The sequence below is a fragment of the Opisthorchis viverrini genome (assembly GCF_000715545.1).
Source record: "Opisthorchis viverrini unplaced genomic scaffold opera_v5_67, whole genome shotgun sequence".
NCBI classification, from domain to species: domain Eukaryota; kingdom Metazoa; phylum Platyhelminthes; class Trematoda; order Opisthorchiida; family Opisthorchiidae; genus Opisthorchis; species Opisthorchis viverrini.
In genome coordinates, this window is record NW_008751722.1 from 1,153,035 (window position 1) to 1,162,110 (window position 9,076).

Consider the following 9,076-nt stretch of genomic DNA (forward strand, 5'->3'; position numbering starts at 1 on the left):
CGTGTGCAATGCAATGGGGGAAGAGAGAAAGGGAGGGGCACGTTTAAGGTCATATGAGGAACGGGCAAGCAGGTACATTCGAGTCTCAAATACAAGTAATTCGGGCAAGCAGATACATTCGAGTCTCAAATTCGTTACAAGTAATTATTTCAAAGTGACCGGCCATTTCTCTGAACCACTGTCGTTTCACGAGTTCCGTTGTTTTGGTTCTTCAGTTGCTGCAATTTTCGGTTTTCCTATCGTGTGTCAGTAACGGTACCTTTGTTTTGCCTTTTCCCGTGTTGTTGTTGTCCTTCACCTTCTAATTGTAACGACGTGATCCTGCTCAATCCTGATGTTCCCCCATAAGATAGATAACAAACTAATACTCATGTTTCTCTACCCCGGTATCCAACGTATTTTGATCGTGCCAGCTTGTGCATGTTTGCATGTGCGTTGTATAATGCTCACTATCCGCGTGACTGCTCAGTTTCAGCGCAATCATCAGTACGAACGAATGATGTCAGTCATGATTTTTTCCCGGTTGTACTATTATGAGAATGCCTGACGGTATGCCACCCATTAGCTGGCCGTGGACATTATTATTTACAAGTAAAATCGAGTAAACAATACCGCTGGCTTTATTTGTTCCGTTGGAGGCCGTCCGCACATCTTCCGGAATAACCAGATGTTTTACGTATCTCTTGGCAAATATCGCAGTGAAGTTAACCCATTACCCCTCGTTGATAGCGAAATATTTAATTTCTCCCAAGCTACTCTTTGTGGCGTCTTACCTCCCATCTTTTTCAAAGGCACTTCAAGTGAGCGAGTAAAGGTCTACTCGATGTAGGGTTAAAAGCTGTCTGTTAAATGTGAAGGACCGAATGTAATGCACCAGGTGACTGCGGTGAATACACTGCAGATGCAGCGAACCTAAGGCGAGAAAAAGTCTGGATTGGCGTGCGTCCAACGGAAAAGCCTCTTGAATTGCAAACTCTCTCTGCCGAAGTGATACATTTTCTCTTACCTCGAGTGCTAGTTGCTGTTCAGAATTCGAAGTCTTCTTCCATGTACATTTTTGACCCATTCAATAACTGCACAGAACTGTCCAAATATTCTACCGACTTCCGTTTCTTTGGACCTTTTGAACCTTAATTAACAGTACGGCTAAGATTATTTAAGTTTGGAAAGTGGTCTGAATGTTTGAAAATTATTTCCGCTCAAGTCCATTACAGAATACCTCTGTCTCTTGTCAGTCCGCTGGTGGGGAAGTTCGACACATGCGCAAATTCTACCAGTCTACCAGAAGTATCTTCACTACCTTGAACTCAGGAATGAAGTTTAGCGTATCGTTATTAGGGCTGAGTTCATATGTGGCAAAGCATTCATGACGTCACGCATCACAAGGAAGTGTCGTGCGCAGTGGCTGATACTTAGTACCTAGCTCAGTTCGCCCACTCCCTGGCACTAATGCGCATAACGCCCCACAATCGTGAGCCCTTTGGCCGACGGTACTCTTCAGTGTACATTTTGAAAGGCGACTTTCTCGAGAAGGATTCGGATAGCCTCGCTGTCTAAGTGATATCACTGGCAATGACCGCTAAATCTGGAGCGCTCCCTCGTTGGACATCAGCAAATGCTGGACTGATGATCGTGTCATAGATCTTCTGTCCGCATTTTCCCATTAGCTAAAGCGTCGTAATAGAGGACAGTGTTGGTTGTTCGTCCATAGCTTGCAGTGGAAAGTGTAACTCACCAAAAATGTGCGAACAAGATAGTTACTGAATGTGGCCGATGAAGAAGCGTGTTTATCAGTTCTAACAGAATTCCCGATTACTTCCACCGCTCCCAGACGTCAGCGCGAGGACTTTCCCGAAAAACAGCTGCAGTATTTCGAATTTTAGTCGCTGGCTGTTGAAGGGGCGCTTCGGTCTCCTGTTATATTATGAGGAGTATTTTCAGTGGTCCTCGGGTTGATTCTAAATTCTTTGATGTACGAAAACGCAATTTACTCCCAAAAACCGATCGCCCCATAACGGAAACCAAAACTACGCACGCAGCGGTTTGGGGAAGACAATTAAAATACATACTTAGCCGTGAGAGATCCCGGGAGTAACGCTCAGGTGAGGCTCATATGTGGAAACGAGGGCGGTGCAACGCTTTGCGGAAAAATGCTATCCAGAAGGATCGTGAATTTTTGTAGTGTCAGCATATGTCCAAAACATGCAGGCCATTAAACGATTTATTTCAATTTGAAGGCCGATTGTATAAATTGAAGGGGGAAACTATATTATTGACACCAGCCGATTTTTCTGTGTTCTTACCCTGGCGAAGCTAACCTGTCCAAAAGGGCCCTATCAACAGCTTATTCCACCGACGATGTGAATTTCGCGGGTAACCACACTCTTTGATCCGTTTATATCTTGTTTCGTTTCACGAAACCCCTAAAACAATGTTTAAGCGTGATGTTGACGGCTGCCTCTCTCAGAGAGAGAGTGACTAATTTTTAGCTGGATAGAGCTGTTCCCGACACCTAGTTTCATGAATAGGACATTATTTCGACCCTAGTTTTGCATCAGTTTTGCTTTCACGGACTTGAGTACGTTGAAGATCACGTAGAGATTCCACTCCCCATAACAAATGTGTAATTTGAGACACTAAACAAGCGTCCAGGGGGGCGTCTGCGTCCAAACAAACTTGTGGATCACGGGCAGAGTAACTTTTGTACCCGTTGGCTGCGAGTAAACATCATTAGTATTATCATCGTTCAGAGGCAGGTCTAGCCTGTCATTGGTGGATGCATCGTGCGGTTTATAACTAGTGTTCCCATCTAGGTGTCGATGCGAATACTGTCACTAAACATTGCGCTACTTACTTGACTGACGCAATTGGCAGTTCGTTTATGGCCTCACTCACATTATGAAACGCGAACATATATAAATTTTGGGGGCATAATCTGCTAAGTCGCTGATGTTTTGTGCTGACTTATATCGCGGAACACAAATGGAAAATTGTCTATGTAAAATCGTTGGACACTGAGCAACAATGAAGTCCCTCCAACCTGAAGGATCCTCTTGAATTCTAGGGCATCGGATTTGGATTTGCAATAGCTTTCTTCCACGCGCTTAGATTGTTTGTGTTAATTTGTAAACAGCTCAACCATCTTTATTTCAATATCTGGTCCAATATCTAGTCAAGATGTGAAGAATCAGGAAATCAATGCAGCAGAAGACAAAAGTTTCAGGAATAAATTAGCATGTCGTGAAAAACCACGTAATTTGAATTGATACAGTGTGGTGTAAGCGCGTATAGGGGCTCTGCGTGCTTCAAATGCAGTTTTTTATGGATGAGAAAACCTGTCTGGGTAACATGTCGTGACTATTTCAATACCTAGTGGATGGTGTTCCCTTAAGAATTGTGCAATCACGAGCGTCACATTTGCACACACACCTTCCATCAGTGTGCAGACAGTAAGGACGCATCGTCAACATAGGTCACTGGAGAAAACAGAATGGAGTACAATCTATTTCTTGTGTTATATGTTCGCATTCTAGTTACAAAAGTTGGACCACCGCTGGACGGAGCGCGAAGGCACTCTTTTTACAGACGTTTTGCCGCACATGTCTGATAGTTTGATAGCACACCGGCAACCATTCCATTGTTTCTCTCGACCGTTCCCTCTCGCCTACTCATTCCAATAAATGCGAATGCGACGAAATCCGCACATATCCCCAGCTGCCCCCATTACGTATTCACTCCAACCTGTTATTATATTAGTTTGAATTCAACCACCTCTTAGTTTATGCGTTTCCCACAAAATTCAATAACTTTCTATAGAGTTCGTGCTCCAGCTTGCGCATTTCCATCATCTCACTCTTCCAAAGACATATTATGCCTGACTCCAAAACGGCGCTACCGGTGAGGCCCTACAGTTTCTCTGCACACCATGTTTCTTGTTTGTAACCCCAGCCATGAGTCCGTTAGCCCAATCCCAGAAGGTTAATGTTGGTTTTAGGTTTCAGTTCAACCTGACCGGCTCCCCGACGGCAACCCTCCTGCTCCATCCAATCTGACGTTTTGGTTCCTAAATTTTCACTTTTCCCTTCCCAAACCCCCTGTGCCCACAGTTCCCACCAGTCGTGCTTTTATTCTGACTTGCAACGTACCCGAAGGTATGCCACCCACAAGTTGGGAATAAGCATTATTATATCTTCGATCTACTGTTCTCACATGGAAGTCATCTGACAGCAGCCGCAGTTGGTCCATGATTCCCAGGAAGTGATTACTGCGTGGCTTCGTGCAACGCAGTTAGTTATGGCGCAACTACTCTAAGTCATTCTCTCTATCACCTGCTGTCTCCAGATACCTTACTAACTTTTCCATACTTGCCGGTCCCTCTGAACTGGGGAGAACTATTTCCTTCAACAATCGCACAAGGCATTACTAACATCTGCCAAATCATACTGACTTCCCTCTACCTCGCTTCTCCCATTAAAGGTTTCTACCATGGTATCTCTCGTCATGATAGGCCACTAAAAACATCGGATATTAAGTACACTGAGCTGGCAGATATTATCAGAAATCTCGGGATTGTTCACTAACACTCCCCAGCAGCAAACTCTCAGCTGGCCGAGTGTCCTTAGGGGGTTCGCCGAACTCCATAACGAGAGCACCCATCTCGAGATCCTTTCTCACTACAACTTACTCAGCTGTCTATTCCGAGGGCTCTGTACCCCTACACAGTCACTCAGTCACGGTTACTCTGTGTTCCACCGACTGATGTTTTATCACCGACCAACTGAACGCTTACTTATTTAGCTGCTACTTGCCCAATTTGCCTAGACTCAACCTCACATTCCCCATCGCACATTTTGCATCTTCACAATACAGAAACCACCCGTCTCTTAGCAACGTACCCATCACCCTAGCTGATGCATCATCCCATCCTCATACTCTCGAGTACTTCGTCGTGCCGAGTGGCAACAACATACCATCTCGTGTCCTGAGAAATGGCGGTCAACCTTTCGAAGCCGTTGACCTAAATCATTTTAATCCCTCAATCAACTCAGGGCATGTTCCCTCTCAGCGGAAACCATCTGTTAACAACCCTCACTTGAAATCCGGATCTAGGCAAACCACTTCCAACTATAGAAGGTTCCGTCCTACCCCCTATTAAGGCGAGCCTTTGAACCTGTAGTTAAGAGCCTGGTAACTAGGCTCCTCCTAGCTGCAAATACCATTGATGAAACACGTTATGGATTCCTGTGTCAGAGACCTGTCAAGTGTTGCTAGCTTCTGATGGGGTCGGAGTGGTAGTGTGGCGCATCGTTTCATACACATTCGGAGTTATATTAGTTTTGATTGTAGTGTGACAGATGAGGTCAACGCATAAACCTGCAATGCCCGGGTCGCATTTGCTACTGTGAAACACCTACGGCACCAGGAGGTATACCCGTGAATATCAAGTAACATGTGTATTGGGCTGTGGTACCGGCTGTTCTGCTGTATGGCTGTGTGACCTAGCCTGTTTGAGAAGCGGTAGCAAGGTGTTTTCAGGTGTTTGACAAGGATTGTCTCTAAACCATAGCTCATGTGTGTCGATGTCGGAAAGTCCGTAAGGCGACGGTTAGGTAACGATTTTACGGTTATGCGCCGGGGATTTCCAATGATAAATGTTTCTTCGAAGTTTCCAGCTAGATCATCATCGTTATCTGAGACAGCTGAATCGCATCGGGTTTGGTTATATTACAAGCGCATTTATTCGAATATAGTCGATATGATTTCAGAAGTGAAGATGGATTGCGATACTTCGACATGAACGATGTGTTGGATGAGGCCTAAAAGGGTGCCGAGAACAGGATGATCAAACGTGTTTTTTACGTCTGGCTGAAACAGTAGACAGAGGTTTTGCACATCAGTGCTAGTTGTGAGCATCGTGAGGCTTCTTCGAGCCATCCATTCATCGAAAATGTCAGTCGAAATAACACTTTAACCCCGCGTGTCTTTCGTGGCCTTGCCAGATAAGTGACAAAACCTGGACAATTTCCAAACAGCAGACAATGAAACTTAACAACGCTACATTTTCGTGAAGTTCCTTGATTAAAGTCTAGTCTCAGAACTACCAGCGTTGGATGAAGCACCCACGCTCCTAGAGGGGTGACGGATAAACGGAATCAGCACAGCGCAACACAAAAGGGTGACCCGCCCTGCAGGACATAACCAACCACTAATGCAGGGTTTCAGTCCCCGTATACGTCACGGGACCTGCGAGCTGGTTAACCATTAAGCTGTCTTAACTGCATCCTTTGTCAAATACTTTATCCGGTTGGGAGTAAAACAAGGCCGGTAAAGCAGCTCAGTCATTGCATTGAAAATCTGACTTGTTTCTCTGCGGGCATGTTCGTCGTTGAATGTCCATTATCGGGAAAGACCGTCCAAGCCTCCTCGTAAGTTGAGATTCTTCCAAGTGTTTTAAGGACTATAAATGTGCTAGCACTGTTCTTGAACTGGGTTTCTCTTTGATCAGAGCCAAGTACGCAGTGAAAACATCTATCAGCTAAGGAAAATAGGGTGTGGAGAAGGAACGCGTGAATGGGCTGGCAAAATTGCATATGTGAGTTTATTCACTGTCCACGCAGTGTCAGGAGCATGGTGCCAGATGGAGGGCAATGACGGCCAGGAAACTATAATGACCACGTCTCCGTGTGTATGCAAAGTAGTATCTCAATAATCTCTTGGAAGCTGCCTTTGGGTAAACTTCTAACAGCGACCAACACTATCGATTACTTCCATACAACCTTGAGGGTAATAAAGCGTTTATAAATTAAAAGGAAATAGGAAGTGCTGTAGTGTACGGTGTGTGTCATTTTGATTGATTCATATGTAAGTGTTGGTGATGTACAATCTTACTTGCTGGGCTTTGGCTCACGAGCATTATTTCTGTTTTCCATCCACAGAAATTGTCGTGAACACCTGCCTTCGGAGAATCACCGTACCCTGGTGCTTCCATAGCGTGCATGTTACAGTGCAGACAATGACAGTATTGTCTCAGCTGAGTCTTCGGCTTGAAGCTTACAAGCTAGCGATCTCGTTCAAAATACTACCGAAGGTGCACAACGTAAATTAAACACCCAAATACAGGCCAGGAAAACTTGAAGAGCACGTTACATGTGAAGTGTAAGAGGTTAAAAATTGTGGAAATTCCAGTGCCTTATGGAAGCGCAAATCACAACAGGCATTCAACAGATAATGGCCCATGTTTGACTGTTGGGTCCACATTCCTGGCCAATCAGGGTTCGCCTTGATTTTAGACAGAAAAGCGGCCCGTACTTTTGGCTAATCGCGTGTGAAGCAGGAATCCCGACCGTAGCGGCTCCTAAGTGCGAGCTGTAAAGTGGCCTCGCTGCAGGATTCCGCCCAACAGGGTAAGACCCCAGACTAAGAAGGTCATGCATCTTTCGGTCGGAATTCTGGAATATTTTGACTTATCCTTGCACAAGGGCTTTTATTCCACACAGCCGTATCCCTGCTTGGTCCCGACGAATATTTCAACATCGGTGGCTTGGAAATTAGAACAACTCCTTGGTAGGCCGTGGTTTAACGTGCCAAGTACTTTCAACAACTACCATAATACAATAAACTCCGATGATCAAAGGATTCTTTTTCATTCTTGTGTGTCCACTTACCTTTTCGTAGAGTACTCATCATCATCGACAGCATAACAAAAATGTTCAACATTGACGCTTCGCTGCCGTGCAGTCATGATTTACCTGAAAACCTTATTGCGAAGGAAAATGGACTCAGAGCTAGCCTATAAACCATCATTCCTACGTGCCCTTACCTCTAGATATGTCAAAGTGAGTACACTCACTCCGGCAATCTTTATATAAAGTGACAACATGAACGCCTGTGAAATAGATTGACATCCATATCTTCCAGGGTGTCCACCCAGGTACAGTAGTAATTACGCGGTCCCCATGGTGGAAGTCGAGCCGCATCAACCAAACCGAGACTTTCCCGAATAACCTTCATTCCTCTTCGAAAATGTTTGGTGACAATCGGTAGATTTATTTCTGGGCAACGTTTCGCTTTTGACACAAGGTTTTGAGGTTGGTCGAGATTTAAGGCGGAAGGAGAACCAATCAGCTAAGTCAAGCTAAATCTCTTTTGGGTGTCGGCCGGGGGATTTTAGTGTGTTAGAGTGGTTGAACAGGTGTTGGGTCGGTGGGGAAACCTACATGTGTTTGGGTCCAGCTTAGTGTCTGGTTCTTCTGGTTCGGTTCATTTGATGGTTCCTCTTGAACTTCGTTTGAACCCTCTGTCAGTCTGTGTAGGTGAGCTAGTGCTCAGAAAGTTGTGTAAGAGGGATACTGTGATCTTTGGTCGGCTGGGGTTTCCATCCCCATCCCCCGGTTTTTTCTAATGATTGACGATTTCACCGTCACGTGTTAACTCGCTTGTCTAAGACCGCTTTCCATACGCTCGCTAGCTCCACACCCTCGATTCTATTCACGCTGTGATGTTTGGTGATTTCCACCGCCTCGGCTATCAGCCACTGTGGTGTGAACCGCAGTCCCTGTCTTGAAACTTCCACATTCTCCAGATCTATTCTCTTTCCCGTGTCTAAGGCATGTACCGCCATCACTGAGTCTTTGACCAGCGTTTGGCATTCCGCATTCCTTGGTGGTTTGTTAATCCTTCTTTTATGTTTACCAATTCTGGTGTGCAATTCCCTGGCAGTTTGCCCCATATAAACCTTAGCGCAATCGTCGCAGTTAATTCTGTACACACAATCCCTAGTCCTTTCAGCCGGCAGGGGATCTTTCAACTGCACCAAAACTGAGCGTAGCGTTTTTCCTTTCTGAAAAGCTACTCGAATGTTTGCTAAGTTCAACAACCTCCGAATAACCTCCGATGTTCCTGCTTTACATGGAATGACTGCTGTGCAAATCCATTCCTTACTGGGTCTAGATACTGAAGCCAATATCTTCCTTAGTTGACGCCTAATCAAAATCACTGGGTATCCTATTTCTAGAAGTTTGTTGGCAATCTCGATTTGAGCTGCCGTTCGGTCGATCTCTTCTGTACACAGCGCTCT

The 9,076-nt window shown here is 45.2% G+C and overlaps 1 protein-coding gene across 1 annotated transcript in view; it reads left to right on the forward strand.

Moving 5' to 3' along the window:
- Positions 1–7,298: 7,298 nt before the first annotated feature.
- The window catches only part of T265_13436 (hypothetical protein), a gene marked incomplete at both ends in the record, with an annotated part of 37,253 nt that continues 35,475 nt past the window's right edge, over positions 7,299–9,076 (forward strand). Inside the window, one exon of the mRNA XM_009168853.1 lies at positions 7,299–7,403. The remainder of the gene's footprint in view (positions 7,404–9,076) is intronic.